At 40.2% G+C, this 27,092-nt stretch overlaps 1 protein-coding gene across 4 annotated transcripts in view; it reads right to left on the reverse strand.

Annotated features, from left to right (window-relative positions):
• FRMPD4 (FERM and PDZ domain containing 4) overlaps window positions 1–27,092 on the reverse strand; it is a 600,685-nt gene that overhangs the window by 262,789 nt on the left and 310,804 nt on the right. The gene's annotated exons all lie outside the window — the stretch shown is intronic.

A 27,092-nucleotide genomic window follows, 5' to 3' on the forward strand; every position in this document is an offset into this window, starting at 1 on the left:
ATCTACTGAGAGTATCCCGTGCACGCGGCAGAAGCTGGCAAGCTCCCCATGGTGTATTCGATATGCCCAAAACAGTAACAACAAGTCTCATAAAGGAGACATTACTGGTGGCTGCTCAAGAAAAATTGATGAAAAACAGGAGGACAGTACTACAGTGCAGTGCTAATTTATTATTGTTGTTATTATTAATAGATTTTTATTGACTGTAATGGAATCTAATCCTAAAAATAATTAGGACATTTTACTATCGTCTCTTTGTTTCATTTGATTGTGGGCCACACCTAGGTGTGCTCAGGGCTTACTCCTGTGATCAGAGGTCACTCCTGGAGGTGCTTAGGGAACCATATGTGGTGCCAGCAATCAAAATTGAGTCAGCTACATGGAAGGCAAAAGCCATACCTGATGTACAATCTTTAGGACACTAGTTTTTTTTCTGCTAATGAGTCACTCCTTTGACTTTTAAACAATACACCCCTCTTCAGAAAATAAGCACAGAAAATTTAGGAAAGCTCTTCATGGGAAAGAAGAAAACTGGTTCAAATAAACAGCACTGCCTATAATTAAGGAAATCTTAAGCTATGTACCTCGGATGCAGAAGCCAAGTCAAAGACTGGACACTAATTGGTAGAATTGATAATAAACAGAGTGTGGCAAACTCTATTCTTTGCAAGAATATTTCTGGAATGGCTATAAAAATGATTGGCTTAAATTAATGCATTAACTAGAAATTCCCACTGGGAAGAAAACACGACATCTTTTATCAAGTTAAAGGAGAATTAGCCAGTATAAAATTCTTCTAATTTTTTCTCCCCATATAACATATGCAAATGATTAAAAATTTTTGAAATGAATTATAGAGAAAAGTATATCCCATAGTGACAAGAATTAACTATGATGGAATAAAAATTACAACCAGGGGGCTGGGAAGATAGCTCAAGTGACAGGGCACATGCTGAGCCTGTGTGAAATCCTATGTTAGAGCCCTGGCACTACAATGTTCCCTGCCCTGAGTGCCACTGGGCTGTAGCCCTGGTGACTCTTAAGCACCACCAAGCCTGAGCATTGCACCACTGGCCCAAGAATTGCTGGCAGTGGTGCTGGGTTCACCCAAGCACAACTAGATGTTGCTGCTAGAAAAATATGGCAAACATCTAATGTTCAGTCATGATACACAATGTGTACTTAATACTGTTCATTTGAAATGTCACCATTATGGTCCCAATTTATGCCATCTGTGCCCCTTTTATTTCATTACTCAAAATAGATCAAATAAAATATCCTGATATTTTCAAAGGGCTGGCTATGAGACTCAGAGCAAATAATAGGCATGGAAGCCCTCTACATAAATCAAAAGAAATGTACTTAGTAGTTGCGTGACTTGTGTCAGTATTATATTTTGTTAAGAAAAATATGTTGGCTCAATCGCCAGGTCTAGCCATCATGGTAATGCAATTTCAATTACATACAAATGATATTATCTTTCATTTTGAAGGCAGTCAAGCATCTTACAGAGCAATATGCAATATATTACTATCTCAAATATTTATAGCGATATTAAAATAGTTACTGTAACTTAAAACATGAGAACAGTGAGGATCAGAAAGTTTGAGCAATTTGTCCAAATTTACTCAGCTGGGAAGAGACGAATGGATCTTTAAAAGTGAGTATTTTGAATGCAAAATCAGAACTTGTTTTACTCTATGGCTTTCCTCCCTCCAAAGAATTTCTTAGAGAGCAGATGGATGATTACAATCGGTTTGGCTAAAAGAGATATTGTGAAAATCCCTTCACTAAGAATTTCAAAAGGCATGGCCCTCACGTGGAAATCTACATGTATAAATAGCCAGTCAGGTAGGAAATAGAGAATTGATTTTTTGAAGTCTTACAGTCCGGTGCCTAAGCACAGAAACAGTATCTAGAGCAGATGTGAGCAAATTCTAACTCTGCCCTCCATGGAGAGAGGTGGGGACAGCAGCACTACTTAAGGAGCAAAGATGGGTGTGAGGTTAGGTCTGTCCTCTAACACTCACGAAATGCATAATCTTCAACACATCACTTAACTTAAAATCAAGTTCATATATGTTGACAGTGCTTACCTTTTAATATGTGTGACTGATGGTCTCTGTATTGTCATAAAGACAGCAATACGCTATTTGCTTCTCTTGTATGGAAAAACAAGGAAACTTGTTTGCCTGGAAAATTTAGGCATATTTCAGAGGCATATGCCAGAAATGTTTGCATCCCAGCCAATGATTTCTTACTTCAATCTATCACAGAAATAATAAAATCCGCAAGGTCTAAAACTACCTATCCATTAAATTTGCCTGGCTCAGCTCACACCTTTTAGCAATGTTTATTTAAAGGACACAGCCCTGCTGGTATATGAAAGTGTATGGGCCAAGAATTAGGAGGTGGATTTTTTTAAAATTTTATTTTATATTTATTTATTGAATCATTGTGGGAAAAGTTACAAAGCTTTCAAGATTAAGTCTCGGTCATACAATGATCAAACATCTTTCCCTTCCCCAGTACTTATTTTTCACCATCAAGAACCCCAATATACCCCCCACCCACTCCTCCCAATGCGTGTGAGGCAGATGATTTCTACTTTGATTACATTCATTATTTTGACAAAAGATGCACCATTATTGTTTAGAATTTCCCCCCAATAATCAAAATTGCTGAAAAGGCATTGTAAAATAATTTGTTTTCTATACCTGGTTATGAGAACCATATTATGTCGTGCAGCCACTATTGTGGCCATGTGATTTTGGATTTCTGATATTTTACTAGGTAAGTCTGGAGGGATTTCTGCCAAGAGCCAGATAATTGCAAGATTAGTTTCTGTGAGTCTGGTGTTATGGCTGTGCTGGAGAGCTGCTCGTAGGGGGCAACTCGTGACCTCGGTAGGGTGTGAAGGACGAGCCAGTACTGCCCCCCTTCCCATGAGACTGCAGTTGCCCCATCAGGAGGTGGATTTTTAAAAATGACTTTTCTCCCAATTTCTGTGATATTTTTATGGTCCAACAACACGAACTCTAAAGAATAAATGTCTGTTCTTTTAGGCTCTAAATGCAGTTATTCTTAAAACAGAACACAACTTCTCACAAATTCATAGATCATTTCTTTTATCAGGCACAGTAGCTCTCAATTAATAAATTTTAAGAGACGTTGTTTTATTGTTTTATTTGAAAACAAGAGACGCTTCCCCTTTGATTAACTGAGCACACAAATACTCCATCATTCCCAAGATATGCACAGCCAGTAGATTCAAAGGAGAGTCAAGCAATATTTGCTTGGATGCAATTAATTACTATTCTATAAATATAACCTTTGTAGAAGAAGGAGCACTACCACTCATGACACCTACACACAAATAATGTTTCCCCGAAAAGTTGAAAGTGGGATCTGTGTTGAGAGACCAGCTCAGTGTGGTAAAAGCTGTCATTTAAAGGTCAAATCACATTTAGTTTGATGAAAAATAAAGGAATCAGATGAAAAATCAAGGAAATTTAGCAGAGGCATGCTGCTTAGTTTATTCATAGTGTTTTGACGATAACTGCAAATATGCATCAGTCCCACATGGCATGGTCTCCCTTCGTTTCCCTGGGCTAGAAGCAGCAGAGATTAGAATCTGCATATTTATTCCACATGTAAACAAACAGGACAGGGCTTTGGACCCAAGATGGGGTTAGGCTTTGAATTGATTAGCTAACCAGTAGAGACTCAGAAATCCAAGAGCCTAAGAAGCTTCTCAGATGACCAATCACATTGTCAAAGACCCTGAAACGTGGTCTTTGTTTAGGTTAATCTGACTTTGCAGATTAACCTTACAGCAGAGACAACTGGGGAAGGGCGGCCCTGCTGCTTGAATCTAAACAGCTTAAGAGACACAAGGAGGCCTCCCCAAACAAAGACTTTGCAGTCCCCAAATGTCAGTAATGCTAAGGCTAAGAAATCTTGCCTCCTTTCGCCCAGATTGCTTTCCTCTTGGCTTCTCCGCCATCACAGAATTAGAACTGGGGAGTCAGTTCAGTTATTCATTCATTCTCTCTCACTGGGGATCCCATAAGGGTAAGTTGCATCAGGTTTTGAACTCACAGTCATCTCAGTCATCTATTTGCTGGACAGTTTCTTTAAGTCACTAGCCAACAGCCTCCAGGACCTTATAGCACAGTGGTAGGGCATTTGCCTTGCACGCAGCCAGCCCGGCCAAGCTAGGTTCAATTCCTCCGCCCCTCTCGGAGAGCCCGGCAAGCTATCAAGAGTATCTCGACCGCACGACAAAGCCTGGCAAGCAAGCTACCCAAGATGTATTCGATATGCCAAACACAGTAACAGGAAGTCTCAAAATGGAGACATTACTGGGCCCGCTCGAGCAAAATCGATGAACAATGGGAGGACAGTGTTTTTGTTTGTATCAGTTTTCAATTTTTGTACCATTTTAATTAAGTACCGAGATTTACAATACCATTAATTATACTTCTCATGCATACATTGTTCCAAACCACATCCATCACTAGAGAGCCCATAGCCCATTTTCCTCCTTCGGTGCTCTAAGGGCCCTCTGAGTCACCCACTCCCTCCCATGTAAGCTCAGTTCTATGGACAAAATATCCAGTTCTGATGGCTTTGGCCATTTTCTGTTCCATTACTATGCTTCTTTATATCCCACAAATGAGAGATCCTTTAAAAAATATTATGTGGAGGTGGTGATACCTACATACATATAAATGATTAAAGCAAAACTCCTGAAATTCCACAAAACTGTAAATCAATGATATGTTAAATTTTTCCCGAAAACTATACTATATCTTTATTTTTATAGCCATTTAAACTTAAAAAATTAATGATGTGAGTAATTTTATGCTAATCCATTTAAAAATTAACATGAAACAGATAAATCCTACAAATATACAATGCAGTAAGTGTGAGGAGAGGAGAAATAAAATTTTAGGGCAAAATCTGATAGGCCTATAATGTATTTTCTCCTAAAAGGGGGACGAAAGGATTCATGCTGGAAAATATTACATTATAATGCTTCAGTTCAGTCATTTTAAACCATACGCAGCCAGAAAGCCTTCAGATCTAGTCCTTGATCATTTTCCCAGTGTCCCTTGCTGCAGGGCAGGCTGTCCTGATGACAAAAGCTGAATCACCGGATTTCTGTTAGAGGCATAGTGGGCAGGAAAATAGCTGCTGTGCAGGTGGGCCTAGGCTCTCAGCAGTTCCTGTGGCTGCCCTATACCCCCCTAATGCCAGCCGAACTCTGTCAGGGCAGCAACCATACCTTGCCCACTCGTGCTTCCAAATCCCTCCAAGAAACAGAAGCATCCCTAATGAGGAGTCACCAGGACACATTGTTAATACCTATCCTTGGGAGGCTCAGAGGCTGAGACCAAGAGCCTTGGAAGACAGAACCCACTCTCTAACTGTTCTGCTTTCCTCTTATCGATTTCCTTTTTATATGAGGAATATTTATTCTCTATTCCAGACCCTCAAAGCACCCTGGTTTCCCTTGGAACTTGTGCTCTATTCACTGTCTTTTGTGATTAAACACACACACATAAGCACACCAGATAGAGTTCAAGGCTTACTCCTAGCTCTGTGCTCAGGGATCGCTCCTGGTGATATTGGGGGACCATATGTGATATCAGGGATCAAAGTGCGGAAGGCTGCACACAAGAAAGCCTCTTAACCTCTGTACTATCTCTCGGGCTCCTGAAAAAAAAACGAGTTTTTAACTGTGGATATTCCTTTAAAAAAATCTAAAATCACTAGTCTAGAGGGTTAGCTTTCTTGCAAAATCCAAGTTGCCCCGCCTTCTCCCTCCCTCCCTTCCTCCCTCCCTCCCTTCTCTCTCTCACACACAAATGCACACCCTGATCCATGAGCTCATACGGAAGTTACAGTAGCAGTAAGACGCCCAACTCACCGAAGAACCCTTGTAATAAAGCATCTTTCATTTTTGTTTTACAAACAACAGATGCCGTCAAACACAAGAAAGCGTGAAATTCGTACATGCCTACTCTCTGTACTACAATTTGAAAATCTGGTAGGTAAGCTCTGTTGAAAAGAGCACATCAAACACATCAAACACTTTTCATAATAGAAAGGAACAGATAACAACACCAATCACTGCACTCTTGCCAACAGCTCAATATTAATTCTTCTCTACCTCTCTAGGCTCTCTAAGCAAACAGACTTGACCTCAACTTCCATTTCAATGCTGCCTTTTATTAGTTGTTAATGCTAGGTGCATTACTTAACCTCTTCAAATACCAGTTTCTTCAGGTATAAATCTGGTATATAAATGGATATATACCATTGACCTTTTAGATTGATGTTGAGGAGGGAGAATATATTATAAACAATGTGAGAAGTGTGTATCTCATCCTGCTTATGACACATTTCAGCAACTGATTTGATTCTGATTCCTAAATACTCCCCCATCTCTTCTGTACTTCTGGGAATGAAACTTTTTCAATAGGGAGTTTTAAAAATTGTCTCTACCCCTATTTATTCTTTAAAAGTCCCTAAAGTGGAGCAGTAGTAATATATAGTGTCAAAGGCTCTAGCAGTTGTTTTTAACCTCTAATTGACAGACCAGTACTACTCTGCTGATGTAGAAAGATTGAGAACCACTGGTCAAATCAGCATTCTCAGACTCTTGCATGAGCTATAATCTTCTGGAGAACTTGATTATATGCTTTTTTTCTGATTCTATACATCTAGCAAAAGCCCCAGATGGTTCTTTTCTGCCAAGTAATTAAGTGATGCTGTTACTGCCCATCTAGGGCTTGAGATACAACATCTCCATGGACTGCTAACCCAAGTTATAAGACTTTAACAAAGACATACTTCCAAGAGAGATAAACCAGGACCCCCAATGACAACTTACTTGAGTCAATTGCAGGGAAAGATGGTTGCCTCTATAATGAATCAAGTATATCCTACACAATGAGATGAACACGCTTAAACACCCATCTTCAAGTCCCAAGGACATCTCTCTCTGATAGGAAAACAAACAGTAGACATTCTAGCACCACTTTGGGGGTAAGTCATAAAGCTCAGCTACTTCTCATCCACATAAGAAAATGTTCACACCACTATTGTTTATGGTACTCCCTGCAGAAGACTTACTATCCCCTTTATTCGCAGTTGTCAATACAAACATAGACTCACCGAAATTAATGAGGGACATAACTCTGCTTTTGGGTAGGAAAGATATTTACTTTTAGAACCTTTTTTTTCTTGTCCTTAGAAAACTTTGGCTTCATGCGTATGAGAGAGAGATTGGGGGAGAGAGAGAATATGTTTTTTTCTCCTTTTCCTGCTTCAAGAATAACCCCAAGGTCACTCGCAGGATATTAAAGAGTCTTGTATCTATGAAATTAGGGATTGAAGAAAAACATAGAGGGAATTGGGGTGTGTGAAGATTCTAGGGCACCCAAACCACCAGGTGGATAGGAAAATTTGAAATTGAAAACTCATGGGTTTGCAAGGAAGTGTCAAGATGGGTATTAAGTCTTTAAAAATGGAAGAATTATGCCATTATTAAATAATTTGAAGTTCTTCAAAGAAAGCTATCTTACCATCTGGCTGGGAAACACTTAACTAGGAACCAAAATTGAAGTGGCAAATGGGTTGAGTGAGTAGCTGTAGACTGGTTCTTTTCCTGAAAAAGGAAAACCATTTGTATCCCTACCATTGTATTGGAGGTATTGGCAATGGTGCTAGCAGATGCATACTGGTTCTAATGAGGATCAAAAGTCAATTAAATCATGCTTTTATAGACACACTCTGTGGCACTCAGACATACTCCTGACTCTTCACTCAGGGGTCACTCATGCAGACTCAGGAATCACTTTTGCAAACTCAATGCCTATACGATGTCTGGGGATTGATCCTAGGTCAGCTCAGTCTGAGGCAAATACCCTACCCTCTGTACCATGGCTTTGTAAATTAAGCTCTTGCTCTCACCTCTCCTATGCTGACTTAAAAGGCCAGTCTGAGTTGTAATATGTGGTGAGAGGAAAACACTCTGGATTTCAGAACCTGACTACAATGAAAACAGCTCAATACTTTTAAAATTGTTCATTTTCAACCTTGTCTATCCTCTACGACGTTGAAGCAAATGGTATCTTCAAAAAAGTCATGCCACTGGCCAAGCAAGTGAAAACAGAAATAGAAAAATGGGACTATCTTAAACTAAGAAGCTTCTGCACCTCAAAAGAAACAGTGACCAAAATACAAAGACAGTCTACAGAATGGGAAAGGATATTAGCCCAATACCCATCTGGCAAGGGGTTGATATCAAGGATATACAAAATACTGGTTGAACTTCACAAGAAGAAAATATCCAACCCCATCAAAAAATGGGGCAATGAAATGAACAGAAACTTTCTCAAAGAAGAAATCCGAATGGCTAAAAGGCACATGAGAAAATGCTCCACATCATTAATCATCAGGGAGATGCAGATCAAAATCACAATGAGATATCATCTCACACCACAGAGACTGGCCCACATCCAAAAGAACAAAAGCAACTGGTGTTGACGTGGAAGTGGCTAGAAAGGGACCTTCCTTCACTGTTGGTGGGAATGCCGACTGGTTCAGCCTTTTTGTTAACAGTAAGGACGATTCTCAAAAAATTAGAAATTGAGTTCCCATTGGATCCAGCAATACCACTCCTGGGAATATATCCCAGAGAGCAAAGAAGTACAGTCGAAGTGACATCTGCACTTGTTTGTTCATTGCAGCACTCTTTACAATAGCCAGAATCTGGAAAAAAACCTGAGTGCCCGAGAACAGATGACTGATTAAAGAAACTTTGGTACATCTACACAATGGAGTACTATGTAGCTATTAGAAAAGATGAAGTCATGAAATTTACATACAAGTGGTACTACATGGAAAGTATCATGCTAAGTGAAATGAGTCAGAAAGAGAGGGACAAGCATAGAAAGATTGCATTCATCTGGGGAATATAAAGTAAGAAAAAAGGAGACTGACACCCAAGAATAGCTGAGATAAGTACCAGGAAGTTTACTCCATGGCTTGGAGGCCAGCCACACATGCTAGGGGGAAAGGCAGCTCAGATAGAGAAGGGAGTACCATATAAAGGGTGTTGGGAGGATCCTCCCAGAATGGGAGATACATGCTGAAAGTAGACTATAGACCGAACATGATTGCCACTTAATGCCTCATTTGCAAACCACAGCACCTAAAAGGAGAGAGAGAAGAAAGGGGAATGCCCTGCCACAGAGGCAGGGTGGGATGGGGGTTTGGGGGAGGGGGTGGGAGGGATACTGGGATCATTGGTGGTGGAGAATGGGCACTGGTGGAGGGATGGGTACTGGATCATTGTATAACTGAAACCCAAGCACAAAAATTTGTAAGTCTACATGGTGTTTCACTAATAAAAATTTAAAAAAACAACAAAAAATAAAATTGTTCATTGATGTTAAGATAAGTAGCACTGTACTCCCGTTGTTCATTGATTTGCTCGAGTGAGCACCAGTAATGTCTCCATTGTGAAACTTGTTGTTACTGTTTTTGGCATATCAAATACGTCACCGGGAGCTTGCCAGGCTCTGCTGTGCTGGTGGGATACTCTTGGTAGCTTGCCGGGTCCTCTGAAAGGGATAGAGGAATCAAACCCAGGTCAGCTGTGTGCAAGCCAAGCACCCTACCCGCTGTGCTGTATAATATAAATATATTAATATAAATATATTATGTTATGTTAAATTTATAATTATAAATAATATAATTATATTTAGAATTATTTATACCCTCTTATTTTTCTTAATGCATATTTAGAATTATTTATACCTTCTTAGTTTTCTTAATGCATATGGTGAATGATATGCAGTTCCAGGGATCAAACTGTGGTTGATTGCATGCAAGGCAAATCCTCCGGCTACTGTAGCTATAAATATGCATATTCTTGCATTAAATATACATTTGATTTTAGGTTATTAGGATATTATTTATATTTCATAATATCCCCCCAATGTTTGGTTTGGGGGTCACACCTGGTGTGCTCAAGGCTTACTTATGACCCTATACTCAGGGATCACTCCTGGTGTGGCACAGTGAACCATATGCAGTTCTAGGGATCAAACTTTGTTTTTAGTGAAACACCATGAGGCGCAGTTGTAGACTTACAAACTTTTGTGCTTGGGTTTCAGTTATACAATGATCGAGTACCCATCCCTCCACCAGTGCCCATTCTCCACCACCAATGATCCCAGTAGCCCTCCCATCCCCCCATCCCCCTAATCCCGCCCCTGTGGCAGGGCATTCCCTTTTGCTCTCTCTTTCCTTTAGGGTGTTGTGGTTTGCAATAGAGGTATTGAGTGGCCATCGTGTTTGGTCTATAGTCTACTTTCAGCACACTTCTCACAAGGGGGAACAAAGTTTGGTTGAGTGCATGCCAGGCAAATCCTCTGCCTACTGTAGTATCTCTCCAGAATATTCCCTTTAAACTATACAACTCAATGATTTACAGTATATTAAAAGGGCTATGTATCTATTACCACTTTCTAACTTTAGAACATTTTATTATCCAAACAAAACCCCTCTGTTGTCATTAGGAGTCATTCTATTCTCCGCTACTTGCAATATCTGGAATATACTCAACTTCCTGTCTCTATGGATTTGTTTGTTCTGGAAATTTCTGACAAAGTTAGACTGTGATGCTTTATAGTAGGCTTCTTTTACTTATCATAATGCTCTCAAATTTTATCCATGTCTTAGTATGTAAAAACTGGGGCATTTTTTCTTCCTTTTGTTACTTTGCTCCTTTTATGGGTGAATAGCATTCTACTGTATTGATGCACCGTTCTTAGTTTAACAACTCATAGACTTGACAGACATCTCTATTTTCCCTTCTTTTGGTCTACTATGTATGTTGCAATGTACTTTAATGTACATTTTTTGTGTGAATATACGTTTTCATTTCACTTGAGTATTTTCCTAAGAGTCAGACTCCTGGATAATATGGAAAATCTATGGTTAACATTTTGAGAAATTCTCTTTATTTTCCAAATTGATTACATCATTTCCTATTTCCACCAGCAGGGTATGATGTGGATTATGCTAAATAAACAGCTCGAAAAGACCATGCCAAATGAAATCATCAGTTTTTGGTCTGTTTGTTTGCTGGTGATTCCACATTGTCACCAACAAGTGTTATCATCTGACTTCTTTATGTAATGAATCCTAAAGCATATGAAGTAGTATCTTACTGTGTGATTCTAATTGCATTATATTTGGGTTGAATAGTCCTGGGTTAGATGATCTTTACAGAGGAGCAATAAGTACTTTAATTTGTCAAACCCACAGAGACAATTTGGCTTCATTATTGCATTCAAGATGTTAATTTTCTATCTCCTGGCTTCCCCTCCCACCTAAAGACTCAGTAGTTTCCATGGTACTGTTCATAAGCATGCTGTGCCCAGTGAGCGGAGGCCCCATAGCAAACAGAGAAACTATTAATAATTATGCTGGAACTATAGGCATAAACTAGGATTGCCTCCAGAAAATGGTGGCATCTGGTCACCCTGCCTATTTCCCACTTGTGGCACCATCACTGGGACGTTTGTTCCAGAAGGCTGTGCCTCACTGGGGAAGAGCTCATTGCATTCTACTTGGAAACAGCCCAACTGTTCAAATGATTGTGGCCAAAGGCACTAAGTAACTCCGTGTCCCTAAACTCATTTTGATGAGAGATGCTACCTGTTGGTCAGCATCAGAATGTTCACTTCTGTTAGAGTTGTCTTCTTAGATGGGACTTCTTGGGGGAGGGTTTCAACAATTACAGGTGTATCATTACTGCTGCACTCTTAGTAACTTAGCCATTGATATAAGCAGTTCTCCTGTGAGTTGAGAGACCTTATTCTATAGTTTATTCTTACAAAGTTCATGATTTTTGCATTTACTTTTCTAAAATAAATTTCATATGTGCCCTGCCAAAGACTCTTTTCCTCTTCCCCTAGCTTCTCAGCTTGCTCCTTTTCGCTTCTAAATAATGCACAAGACAGTGGCAAAATGCCTTGCCCTGTCAGCCTATCATTTTGCATCGAGGGAGTCTTACCCACGAGTGATGGGGAACCAGTATACCAGGGGACCCCTTTGTTGTGGAGGTATTATTTCAAAGAGAAAGGGCGAAAGCAAAACAAATGAAATAATGATTTCAACAAAGACGTTCTTTTCCAGTTGTGTATTTAGCTATTTTTAATTTTAATATTTAGAGTTTTATAGGCCAAGCAGAGCATACAGCTTCCTGGGGAGATTTCCTCTAAATTACAGGGTTCTTTAATATGCAATTTGGGCATCAGCTTAAGGCCATTCAATGTCTCTCCACAGTGTTTTAGACAAAGCCATGTAGCACATCATGGACTTCCAAATTATGCCCTGTAGTTCCCTCATGATATGCGCTTCAAGGGCTGGCGATTGTATGTTTATAGTTGCCTCCAGCTGGGCTTTCAAGAGCACAGTAAGGATGAGGCTGTTCTGTAGGGGCTTCTTTCTTTCTTGATTCAAACAACTCTCCATCCCTAACCCCATACATTCAAATAAAATGAAGAGGAGATACTACTCAATGTCCTTAATGAGTGAAAGGATTTGGTAAAATATTAGAAGAATTATGACATTTATATTGGGTGGAGCATGGCCCTTTTACCTCACTGGACTTCATTATGAACATTTGAAGTCCAAATCCATATGTTGAAATAATACCTCAAGTGATGGCATTATAAGTTGGGGCATTTGGGAAGTGATTAGGTCATGATGGTAGAGCCTCACAAAAGTGATTAGGGCCCTTACAAGAGAGCCCAGAGACCATTACTTCCCCCTTTAATCATGTGGGGATGCAAGAACATAGCCATCTACACAACAGGAAGTTGGATCTCACCAGCTACTAAATGTTCTGGTGAATTGCTTTACACTTCTCTGTTGCCAGAAATGTGAGAAATATATTTCTATTGGTTATAAGCAACTTAATCTACGGTATTATGTTATTGGAACCAGAACAGACTGTTCCTTAATGGAAATTCTGTCTCCCCTGCCCTTCAATCTGTTATTTGCCAACCACTCACAGAACTCTAAAGGCCAGTGTAGTGGACATGCTGGAACTCTTCCCAGGTTTCCTAAATTTCTTTCCTTAAGGACTCTGTTGATTCTTCCTCACTAACCCACTGGCTTAGTCATTTTCAATGATCCAAAGCTGTATTGTAGAACTGTCCTTGGGTCCTTAGACCTGGTCTGTGAATTACTTCAGAAAGCCAGAAGTAAATACCCATAAGCAATAACTGAAGGGCACAGGGAATTTCAAAGCCCATATTTCCCATATTGGTGAGATACATCTGGGTATAGAGGATGCTCCGAAACATGAAGGGCATTCTAGAACATCCTCCTTCCCCTCTTACATCCTGCTCTCTCTACTCCCTTACTGGTCACAGTCAACCCTGGGAGCAAATCCCTAATAAACCATTTGGATACAAATCCCCAAGTCATAGTTAGTTTAATCATTATTATCTCTCTGTAGGGATGCAAATAAAATAGGATGCTAGTTAAACATGAATTTGAGATAATCACATTATTTAGTACGTCATATGCAAAATTTGAAGCATGCATAAATTGAATAACGTTTGAAATTCAAGTGTAACCGAGCACCTTTTCTTTTATTTCCTAAATCTGTCAAGCTGATCTGTTGAACCAGTTTCTCAAAGTGGGCTACACTGCTCCAGGGGGACACTGGAAGGATTATGGGGTGTTAGTAGCTTCAAGTACCATGGTGGGTAGGAGTGGGGGTGATTTGTTTGTTCAATTATACAAGGTTTAATTCCAGGAGAGCACTAAAGGATTTTTTCTTGAAAGGGGGACAACAGGTTAAGTAAGTTTGAGAACTCCTCTATTAGACTCTCAGAGCAACCCATTGAGATAAATATTTCCATTGATAATGAAACTCTGGAGAAGTAGAGATAACTTTTCAAAGGTCAAATACGTGTAAGTTTTCTCACTCCCGTATAGGACTTTTAAAACCCTTTGCTGTTGGAGGTGGGAGTTTAATTCTTAGAACTCTGTACTTTTTTTTGGGGGGGGTCGTCAGAACTTGTGGTGCTTGGAAGCCACTCCTGGCAGTGCTAGAGGTGCTGGAAACTGAAGCTGGACTCCCACCAGCAAAGTGCAGGCTCCAGAGAACCATCTCTCTAGTTTTCTGTACTTTTCTTGTTGGAAAAGCAATGTTGTGAAAATAATTCCAATCAAGGGCTTTAACAAACAATGCCTTAATAGGAAAATGTGAATTGTTCACAAGTAGAAACATGTCCTTTGCGAACAGGTGACCTTCTCAAGACCTTCATACAAGTATAAGCGAACCATTTTCTTTGCTTTTGAATAAGATTGGATATCATTTCAAAGGTTATAATAGGGAACAAAATGAACTTGGGACCTTATCAGTTCAGATTATAATAATAAAACAGTTCTGGTTACACCACGGGGGATTACTTACTCGGATTATTCATGCCCGTTCCCATGGGAAACGGAGCAGAGGGGAGGATGGGTGCTCCTACTCTGCTTAGTCATGAGGCGGTTTTGAGCCTCACTAAATTTCAAGAAATGTGGGCGGTCTAAGATATTTCTCTGTTTGCAAGCTAACATACTATCATGTTTGCTTGTCGGAAACTCAAGACTCAGGTTGGAGAATAATGAAAGGTTGCCTTACGGTAGTCACAGAAGTCAGAATATTCACCTTTGTGCCAGAGTCAGAGTCCTAATCATTCCTATCAGAAGACACAAAATCTGTACACAATGAGTTACAGAACAGGGACCTTGAACTCTGGGACCCTAAATGCACAGCAAAACCTGCCCAACCTTTTCCAGGAGGGAGCTATGAATTTTATTACAATGGACAAAAGGCAACGTTGCCTCTGCTCTAGATGGAGTCACTCCCTGTCTTACACATTTCCTCTCTATCCAAACATTGGTGTCAAAACAGCTCCGAAGACAGGCAATCAGATTACTGGTATATAGCAAGGTAAGAGATCCAATTCCAACACACACAAAGTCCACGTGTGAGATCTCTGTGTTTCATCTAGTCATTTTTGTTTGTTTGTGGGCCACACCAGCAGTGCTCAGCATTTCCCTCTAGCTCTGGGGGTCAGGGGACCATATAGGATGCCAGGAATCTAACGCATGTTGGCCACATGCAAATCAAATGCCTTACTATTGCTTGGGCCCCTCCACTACTTTTTTTTTTCTTTTTGGGTCACATCTGGCAATGCACAGGGGGTTACTCCTGGCTCTGAACTCAGGAATTACTCCTGGCGGTGCTCAGGGGACCATATGGGATGCAGGGAATCGAACACGGGTCGGCTGCATGCAAGGCAAACGCCCTGCCTGCTGTGCTATTGCTCCAGCCCCTCCACTACTTTTTATAAACCACTAAAACAGCAGGAACTATCCCTCATAAGGTCATCTGAAGAAAATTTATGGATTGGTTTGCTGATACACACAGTTGTTCAATAATATAGTGGGATATAACCCGAAGAGTTCTTAATTCTTTTTAGGGTTGGCAAATCACAAAATAATAAATCTCTAGAGGCAGGAAGCAGCATTCATTTAGTTTTTTCCCTTATTTTGAGGTTTAGGTAAAATATGGACGGAAGTATCCACACATTGTTCTAGTTAATACATTTAATCTCTGATACTGAAAAGAATCCACAAAGTAAAATTTCATTCTATTTTGCAAAACGTTAGTGGATTAAGATCATGAAGGACTACACAGAAGTGAGAAGTTTCGAAAGGGGAAATCACAGGACTCCAAACCATCATTTAAGAATAAGAAAGAATCAGAGGCATGAATAGACCCCAATGTGGGTGGTGGTTGAAAGGGAGGAGAAATGCCAGCATAACCAAAAGTAATAAAAGAAACAGAGAAATGAATGCATTTGTATAACAGCTAGAAGAAAAGCAATAGCCAAATCTAAATAAGTACTAGAAGAGAGGAATGAGGGGAGAGAGAGAAGAGAGACAGAGAGGAGAGAGAACAAAAAAATCTAGATTCTAAGTGCCCATTTTTGGTAGGGAGATTTTTCGGGGGGGATTTCTGCCAGGGGTCCAAACAAGGACTCAAAACATGAAAGTCACTCTACCACTCACTGAACTAAATTCCTGATTCTAAGTGTCATGCTTGGGAGGGCAAATACAAATTTTCGACTGCTAGAATAATATCAAAGTGTGATTATGAAGTTTTAAAAGAATAAGCAACAAAACAAGGAAAATGAATGTAAAACTCCAAAGCAGTAAAATGAGGGAACAAAATGCAATCAATCCACTAGAAAAGGAGAAATAAGAAATAAGCCCCAAAGTTCAATAGCTCTAAATTTTAGCAGTTGAACTCACCTACAAAAAATGTTCAGAATTACTCTTTTAAAAAGCATCACTATATCACAACAACATAATTCTCTCAGATCTTTTGGAGATTTTGAATTTGGGGGCCACATCCAGCAGCACTCAGGAGCAACTCATGGCTCTGCACTCAGGGGTCACTCTGGTGATCAAATGAGGTTTGCTACATGCATGGAAAGCACATCAACCCCTGTGCTATCTTTCTGGTGCTTTCTTAATTTTAAAAATTTGGTTTGATGCCCATTATAATCTGTTACCACAATGCAATACTAAAGGAAGTTAACCAAATGAAACTTCAACTCTCAAATGTAAAAACCTAAAATATATGTCTACATTGAAATGAGGAGCGATAGCACAGTGGTAGCATGTTTGCCTTGCACACGGCTGGGTCAGCTGAGCCGAGTTTGATTCCTCCGCCCCTCTTGGAGACCCCGCCAAGCTACCAAGAGTATCTCGCCTGCATGGCAAAGCCTGGCAAACTACCCGTGACATATTCAATATGCCAAACGCAGTAACAACAAGTCTCACGATGGAGACGTTACTGGGCCTGCTTGAGCAAATTGATGAACAATGGGATGACAGACAGGCAGATTGAAATGATTCATGATCAAAGAAGAAAAATAACTATAAATAACTATTATACTGTATAATAATTATATTATTGTAATTATACTATATCTAGAACAGAATTGTAATAAAGAAAACAGTAATATCAACATGACTGGGATATACTAAAGCAGTTCTTAAATGCTTGAGTGCAGAACCACGAGTAAGCCCTGAACACAGCCAAGTGTGGTCCCCCAGGTGTTGCCCTCTCAATAAAGAGAAAGGAACTAGAAAAGTGACTAACCCACAAGCTAGAAAATACTAAATGATGCAAAAGGAAGAAAATATAAGGGGTCAGCAAGGCAGTATAGAGCTTAAGGCACTTTCCTTGCACATAGTCAATCCTGGTACAATCTGTGGTACCACATACGGTCCCCTAAGTTACATCAGGAACAGTCCTTGGAGCACAGAGGCAGGAGTAAGCACTGAGCACCACCAGGTGTGTCCCCCAAACCAAAAACAAACAAAAAAGAATAAAAACAAAGGTGAAAAATAATTGAAAAAAAAAGAAAGACACAAACAACTTCCTACCAGTTCCTAAATAAAACTACTGCAAATTCAATGAGAATGTAATGAAATGAACAGATCTCTAGAAGGAAGAGGGGTAAAGGAAGAAAATGGTAATATAGATAATATTAATAACAGAAGTGAAGGAATAACTAGATATCATGGCGATTTTAGGGATCTTAACAGAGCACTATACACAACGTTAAGTCAACAATGGTGAAACTTGGAAAAAGATTTCTACAAAGAAATAAATAACTAGAAACTTTAATAGAATGATATGCATAAAAGCAAGTCAACAAGTAGTTCAAGTTCCTACAAAACCCCCCACTGGATTTCTGTAGCTCAAGAGGTAAAACATATGCCTTTCTTGGGAAAAGCCCCGAGTTCCATTCCTGGCAACTCATGCTACCCATCACCATCAGGAATGGTCCCATATTTTCAAGCACTGCCCGGCTCCCCAAATTACACCAAACTTATATTTAAATTATATATACATATATATCTTCACTAACTGGTTTATATTCACAACAGATATGCAGCAAACTAACTTGTTTCGTAATCATGAAATTAAAATAAAACCAAAGAAAAACAACATTGGAATTAGGACTTCAAATATAAAATAAATAATAATCAAGATGGAGAATGCAATGACTGTAACTTAACACGAGTTTAAAAAATTAACAAACTAGAAAAGAAGGTAAATTTCTTAGTTAAATAAAAATGGTTTGGTTTGTATGTAACTACTAAGAATGAATTAAATTGCCCACTTAGTATTGGTTAAAGTTAATATGTACTCCAGAAAAAATATGGAAATAGCTATATCTTTCTATTGATTTAATATACTTAAGAATGTAACACTTTACAAAAAGTGCAGCTAATAGAACAATTTAAAAAGTAATAAAATATGTCAGAAGGACAGTACAGTGGGTAAGGTGCTTGCCTGTCATGCACCTGACCTGGGTTCTCTGTCCTTAAAACGCCCATAAGGGCCCCAAATGGAATGATCCCTGAAAAAAGAACCACAAGTAAGGATTGAGAACAGTTGGGTATGATCCTAAAACCAAATCAAACCAGAAAAAATGTATAAGATTTTTAAATCACAAGGGAACAGTAATTTTGTTATTTAGAGAGGACATACCTGTCAAGATAATAAATGTATAATTAGAATTTATATGAGATTCAGCAGTGGCTAATGGAGACAAGATTAAAAGTGAACAATCTGTAAGACCCCAAATGCCAGTCTAACTACCTAGAATATGTAATGGAACAGGTCATAGTTTCAATAGTAAGAAAAATGAGAAAATACCTACATATGAATCTGACTTAAAATGTATAATATGAACATTCATACTAGAGGCAAAGCATAATATGTCAACAAAAAAGGGCTGGATTGTATATATCAGCATACTATGTTGAATAAGAAGGGTCCATGCTGGGAAGGTGTCAATGTTTATTATTTTTCCTAAGGTCCATAAAGACATTTTCTGGCAAAAATATTGCTGACTTGACTAGCATTAACATAGTTAAGTAAATGTGAAATAGCAAGTTATTATAAAGGAAATTTTGAATATGAAATTCCATACTTATACCTCAAAGCATGAACAACTGGACCATGGGGTCTCCCCAAACACCCACTGAACCTTTCTGGATTGAGTTGTCAGTGTGTTTGGGGGATTCATCCCAGAACCAGAAAAGTTGCTGATTGGCTTACACCAGTCAAGACCATCCCACCATTCCAATGGATGTGTGGTTTCAGAAGTTAGGCCTCAGCAAATAAGAGCATGCAATTCCCATTACAGAGGTGAGTTAAGAAATACTTCTATTAAATATAGTATGGGAAGTACTTACCATAGCAGTTAGGGAAGAAAAAGATATTAAGGGAATCCAGATCGGAAAGGAAGAAATCAAGCTCTCACTATTTACAGATGACATGATACTAAGAGAACCCTAAAGCCTCTGTCAAGAAGCTCCTAGAAACAATAAACTTGTATAATAAAGTCGCAGGGTATAAAATCAATACCCAAAAGCCCATGGCTTTCCTATATTCAGATAATGAGAAGAAAGTGATATGAAAAAAACAATCCTGTTCACAATCATGCCTCAGAAAATCAAGTACCTTGGAATCAGCTTAACTAAGGAGGTAAAGGACCCATACAAAGAAAACTACAAAATGCTACTTCAAGGAATAAAAGAGGATATAAGGAAATGGAAACACATTCCCTGCTTATGGATTGGGAGAATTAACATTGTCAAAATGGCAATATTCCCCAAAGCATTATACAGGTTCAATGTGGTCCCTATAAGGATACCCATGACATTTTTCAAAGAAATTGATCTAACACTCCTGAAATTCATATGGAACAATGCTTATTGTTCCCCACGAATATCCCCACGAACAGCTAAAGCAATCTTGGGGATAAAAGATGGGAGACATTGTTTTCCCCAATCTCAAACTGTACTAAAAATCAGTAATAATTAAAATAGCATGATATTGGAACAAATACAGATCAGCAGACTAAGGGAATAGGGTTGAATATGTTTAACACACCATCAAATATATGGTCACCTAATCTTTAAGAATGAACCAAGAAATATAAAGTGGGAGCAAAGGAAGCCTCTTTAACAAGTGGTACTGGAAAAACTGGACAGCTACATGTAAAAAAAATGGGCTCGGACCTCTACCTAACCCATGCACAAAAGTCAGATAAAAACGGATTAAAGACCTCAACATCAAACCAGAATTCAGCAGGTACACTGAAGTAAATGTCGGCAAAATCCTCCATGATATTGAACCAAAAGTTATCTTCAAAAATGCAATGCCACTGACCAAGCAAGTGGAAGCAAAGATAAACAAATGGGACTATGTTAAACTAAGAAGCATCTGCACCTCCAAAGAAACAGTGACCAGGATACAAAGAAAACCTACAGGATGGGAAAGAATATTCACCCAATACCCTTCTGATAAGGGGTTAATATTAAAGATATACAAGGCACTGTTTAAACTCTATTTAAAAAATCCCATTAGAAAATGGGGTGATGTGAAATGAACAAAAACTTTCTCAAAGAAGAAATCCAAATAGCCAAAAGGCAGATAAAAAATGCTCTTCATCACTAATCATCAGGGAGATGCAGATCAAAACAGCAATGGGTTATCATCTCACACCACAGAGGCTAGCACACATGCAAAAGAACAAAAGCAACCAGTGTTGGCATGGATATGGGAAGACAGGGACTCTCCTTCACTGTTGGTGGGAATGCCAGCTGGTCCAGCCTTTATGGAAAACAATATAGATATTTCTTAAAAAACTAGAAATTGAGCTCCCATTTGACCCAGCAATACCACGTCTGAGAATATACCCTGGGGGCCCAAAACACACAGCAGAAACACCACCTGCACTCCTATGTTCATTGCGGCACTATTCACCATAGCCAGAATCTGGAAAAAACCTTAGTGCCCGAGAACAGATGAATGGATGAAGGAACTATGGCATATCTACACAGTAGAATACTATGCAGCTGTCAGAAAAATGAAGTCATGAAATTTGCCTATAAATAGATTGACATGGAGAGTATCTTGCTGAGTGAAATGAGTCTGAAGGAGAGGCTAGTATGAGAATAATAGCTGGGAATAATAACACTGGACAAGATCTGAGGGTTAAAAGTATGTAAATGATAGTCTTGATAACCTTTCAGTATCAATGTTGTGAACCACAGTGGAGAGGGAGGGAGGGAGGGAGAGAGATAGAGATAAAGAGAGAGAGAGAGAAAAGAAAAGCGCCTTCCATAGAGGCAGGCAGGGGTGGGGGGTGATGGGAGGGAACCTGGGGAAACTGGTTAAAGGAAATGTACACTGGCAGAGAAATGGGTGTTGGAATACTGTATGACTGAAATCCAATCATGAACAGTTTTGTAATCGTCTGTCTCACAGTGATTCAATAAAAAAAGTTTAAGAAAGAAAGAAAAGGGCAAATATGAAAATTAATGTGCTTGTCTTGCATGTGACTGACCCCATTCCATTTCCAGCACCACATATGCTCCCCAGCACTTCTGGGGATTATCTCTGAGCCCAGAGTCAGAATTTGCCTCTGAACATTAACAGGTATGGCCAAGTCCATTTTACCTTACCCCTCAAGAGGAAAAGAGTTGTATACTTCACACCAAGATAGTGCTTGTTAGCTGAGGCAGTAAAGGCATCAAAGTTTAGCCTTCCTTTGATATTTCTGGCATGAGCATGTGGGCATAATTCGGTCACAGCATTGACCTCAGAGAGAGGAGAAGCAAAGCCTACGTTGAAGTGAGCAGAGCCAAGATCACTGCAGGGAAACAGAGGCACAACCCTGGTTCAGGCCAACCTTTTAAAATTTTCCTGAAATTGTAATTCAACAAAATTATCTACCCCCACCTTTTGGGGGCAACATCCATTGGTGCTCAGGGCTCACCCCTGGGAATGCTCACAGTACCATATGCACTGCCAGGGTCATCTGTGGGTAAGGCAAGTGCCTTTCTTACTATTCTGTCTCACTAGCCTGACAAAATGATCCTTATGCATATAATGAGATTGAGTATTCCTCATAGGGTTTCCCTAATTGTGATTTACACTGGACTTTCCAACACAACTTTGCTTATATAAATGTACCTAAGTCCATGCTTTGAAGGGTCCTAGACATGTGTTGTGATTGGGTGCAAAGAAGGGTTGAAGAGCAGAGATCTACCATGAACTTCAGATCTTATTTCCATGTCCTGTCTTTCAACTACTCTTCTACATTACTGAACTCCTTCACCTGGGAAACCCCTCTACTCCTGAGTAAGCTGTGTGCTTTCTCACTTCTAAGCTCATACATAGCACTGCATCACTGCCCTCCCATTGTTCATCGATTTGCTCGAGCAGACACCAGTAATGTCTCCATTGTGAGACTTGTTACTGTTTTTGGCATATCAAATATGCCACGGGGAGCTTGCCAGGCTCTGCCATGTGGGCAGAAAACTCTCGGTTGCTTACCAGGCTCTCCGAGAGGGACAGAGGAATCGAACCTGGGTAGTCCACGTGCAAAGCGAACGCCCTAACCGCTGTGCTATAGCTAAGCTTATATATAAGGGTACACAATTTTTCTCTCTGGGAAGGCTCCATTCCTCCTTTCTCTGTGCCTGTGAAAGTCCTCCTCATCTTGCAAAACCAGCTGAAATTTTTTGCCCTGTTTACAAATATATCTCCTTTTTCCATGGGTACCTAGCACTTGCATTTCTCTGAAGTTCTTTCTAAAGCTGACATTACTAAGTGGGCAAAGTAAAATGTATTCCCAGGTGGCCTCCATGCAGCTGTTTCTGAGATACTTATTGCTGCCTGATTTTGTTTGTTTTTTTTTTGGGGGGGGGTAGGGGGGCTGCACCTGGCAGTGCTCAGGACTTACTCCTGTCTCTATGTAGGTTCAGGGATCACTTCTGGTGGGCTTGGTATATTGGGTGCTGGGGAATCAAACTTGGGCTGGCTGTGTACAAGGCAAGTGTCTTATCCATTATACTACTGCTCCAGACTCTAAATTTGAAGTATTTGGCTTCTTTCCAAATGGATTTTTAACTATTTGGGGACAGGGATTATGTCATACCTTGGTCTTCAAACATAGTAAGATCTCAGAAAACACCGCTAATTGAACTGGATTTCTGGGACCAAGCTTCTGGAAGCATCTGTATTCAGAGCAGATTTTTCTTGTTGTTTAACAGCATCAGGCTCTACTGCTGGCTACCCTAAAGTTGTCTCAAAATTGTCCCAACTGCTCACTTCTCTTTGATCAGTTAACTCAGAAGATGTAGATGTGAGTTTTGGCCAACCTCTGGAAAGTAATACCTCCCTAGCAGCAAGAGGCCAATTCAATCTCCACATTTTCAGATCCTAGCAAATCATTTGTACCCTGGGGCTCTGTTGTATCCATGGAAGAGTGATGACAATCTCCAGGCTGTATTTATAGCTTAATCCTACACATCTCCTTTCCATGGAGGTTGGAAACAGATTGCTTTTTTAGCCCTGCGCTGCTTTATTCTGTCTATGACTTTGTTTACAAAAACAAGCTTCAGATAATAACCCCCTTCTTTGCTCCTGAGAGGCTACTGCAGCTAGCTGTTCAAGGCTGGTTTTAATGCTGACAAGTCTCAGAGCTCCCAAGGTAACCCCCCAAACATTAAAGGACTATTTAGGGCACTGGAAGATATTAATAAATCAGTTAACTTACCTTGAACATTCCCACTTGGAAATACTGTGATCACCTTCCTCTGTGGCTTTTTCTCACACCACCAAGCATAAAAATACAGTTTGTCTTCTTCACCATATTTACTCTTGTATGACTTCCCATAACTGCCATGTCAGTTTCATGAATATATCCCCTCCTCTGCCCTGGCTTGGCTGGTGGAATCCACCTCAGCCTGCACTGGCCCTGGAGTGATTGAGTGTGTTTCCTTCTGATACCTAGTCCTGCACTGTTTCCCAAGGAACTTAACAGTGGTGGGGAACCTTTTTTTTATGACAAGGGCCAATTGGATAGTTATAATATCAACTGGGGGGGCGTGCACACAATACACACAGATAGGCCTGTCCCAAATGATCGCTGATACCCACAATGTAAGGTTTGTGGCAATTTCCTCTGTATTGTTTCACCAGCTAGAGGGACCCCAACTCAGCTTTTCCTGACCCAAGGGCTCCCCAAGTGTGTCCTGTTATAACGTCTAGTCCTGCCCTGCCAACATTGCAATTCTCTAGCAAGGATGGGCTGGAGTGATAGTACAGCGGGTAGGGCGTGTGCCTTGCAAGCGGCCAACATGGCCAACCCGAGTTCAATTCCTTCGCCCCTCTCGGATAGCCCGGCAAGCTACCGAGAGTATCTCGCCTGCACAGTAAAGCCTGGAAAGCTACCCAAGACGTATTCGATATGCCAAACACAGTAACAATTGTCACAATGGAGACGTTACTGGGCCTGCTCGAGCAAATTGATGAACAATGGGAGGACAGTGACAGTGACAGCAAGAAGGATTAAAATAGGTTCCAGTAGTCTGTGGCAGCTTCCACGCTCCAGTCATGGATGCCGATACTCAATCAAAATTTAGGATTTATAGAAATCTCCTTGGCCATAGTTGGAAATGGGGGATGATCACACTGATCCTTTCTTGGGTCTATGGGTTTATGACTAGGGCTCATTCTAAGTACCTTTCACTGTGCTAGATTTGGAATCCCTTATGCAGACGACTGAAATAAATTTTGTCTAGGTCAGCATTTCTTAGCCTTTTATCAACCATGGCCCCTTCTGGCCTCGTTTCTTTCCTGTGGTCCCCTATCCAACTGGTTGGCCCTGAGTGTCTTGTACCATGGCCTCTGCTTATGCAATTTTCACCTGTGGCCCCTTGGAATATGCTAGGCGTGGGAAGGACCTGTTTCAGAAATGCCTACCTAGGTCCACACTTAATGACTGATGACACTTAATACCTGACAACATCCATGGTTTGGGCATCAGAAAAATGTCTCCAGTCCTGATTTAGTGGGTGTAATCTGACTCAGCCTTACCTGGCCCTGATGTTCTTTAAATATTTTCCTACTAATGACTCATATGGCCCTAAATTCCAAGTTCCATCGAATACAGATTCAAATGGGTTTGTTCTGTGGTATTCCCTGCCCACTCACAGTAATTGTCCATATGCTTAAGTTAAGCTTCCTGTAAATTTCCCCTGCCCTGTTTCAGTCGGGGACTCTGGTTAAAATTTCCTTGTCTCCTGAGGTTCCTGAATTTGTCATTCTCAAACGCCCAGTTCTGCCCTGGGTTACAAATCCTAAATGAGGAGGACTGAAATGGTTTCTATTTCTCTATGGTATGTCCTGACCTCCCATAATGTCTATAAATACCCCCAATTTAGTGTTCATGCACAATTTCCTTCAATGCTTCACCAGGGGATCCTGCCTGAACCTTCCCTCACGCTAGTGTTTCCCAAGTTTGTTGCCTTATGATGGATGCCTGGTGGTGCCTAGGTTCTGAACCCCTTCTGTGGAGAACTAAAATGGATCCTGTCTCTGGAATAACTTGAATTCCGTGCAGTTCATTTCCTATATTTAAAACTGCAATCCCTAGGAGTTATAAATTACGTTAAATAGAGCAGGAAAAGATTAAAAGGTAAAATTAAAAAAAAAACCCTACCTGATTACCATATTCTCACCAACAACCAAGAAATTTAAGATATGATGAAATGATCCAAAATACTTTATTCATGGGCCAGGGATGGTGCTCAAGTGGTAGAACACGTGGCCTAGTCACTGCATGACCCACAGAGCAATAATACTGGGTGCCCACCCCATCAAATGACTTAATTCACAAAATACTCTCTATTGTTCATCAAAATGAGCTTTCCTAAGTAGGCATGTGAATATATCTTAACCAAAGAATCACAAACTTTCTAACAAGGAGAGTAAAAGGAATGAGCAGAGGTCTCACAGTTCACAAAAAGAGAACCTAGTGCTTTTTAGAGCAAGATATTGTGAGTAAGCAAGTAGAACTTCTTTCTAAATTCAGTTTATCCCATCGTTCCCTGCACTACCCCCATTTATACAACCTGTTATTCCAGCACAGTAGTTCTTAACTGGGGATTATTTTATAACATGACAAAGACTATCTAATACATAGTATCAGGGATATTAAGTACAGGAGTTTAGCAGGTGTTGGAGCAGGAGAGAATCCTTCAGTTGTTATAATGGTGGTTGGTGAAGGCCTCTCTGAGCAGACTCTTGAAGGTAGAGTTGAGGACAGTGTGCCTGTGTACTGGACACTGTCTGAGGATGTATTTTCCAAGAAGAGGGAATGAGTATGAATGCCTGAGTCAGAGATGGGATGGAAATGTTCAATTCTACCAACTATTAGCCTAAACCAATTTAGAACTCTGACTTACATAGGGAAGGCAAGCAGGGACCTTCCACTTCTGCCCAAACTAGTTCTTTCTGTAAGTGGATAGTGTCTGACTTGCTGAGTTTGAACTAAACAGTCTTTTCCTGGCAGAATTTGATTTTTATCAGATTTAGACAAGAGTAAGTAAAAATTGCTTATTACCTGGAACCCAATTTAGCAGAGAAGGCAAAAAATCAGTGTTTCATTGAAACTATCAACCATATAATTATAGATAATGTTGGATATAACAGCCATGCATAGTAATTTGTAATTATGCTTAAAATTTAAGAAATACTGAGTAAGGGGGAAAGAGTTTTGCTACTCCAATGTCTGGGTGGGCTCGAGCGATAGCACAGCGGTAGGGCGTTTGCCTTGCACACAGCCAACATGGCCGACCAGAGTTCGATTCCTCCACCCCTCTCGGAGAGCCCGGCAAGCTACCGAGAGTATCTCGCCCGCACGGCAGAGCCTGGCAAGCTCCCTGTGACGTATTCGATATGCCAGACACAGTAACAACAAAGTCTCCAATGGAGATGTTACTGGGCCTGCTTGAGCAAATCGACGAACAACGGAAGGCCCTTTTATTTTTAATGTCTGGGTAGGCCTTTGAGATAACTAATAAGTCCCATGGCGAATGGAAGTGGATAAAAA

Source organism: Sorex fumeus, unplaced genomic scaffold, assembly GCF_029834395.1.
Source record: "Sorex fumeus unplaced genomic scaffold, SorFum_2.1 ptg000086l, whole genome shotgun sequence".
Taxonomy (NCBI): Eukaryota; Metazoa; Chordata; class Mammalia; order Eulipotyphla; family Soricidae; genus Sorex; species Sorex fumeus.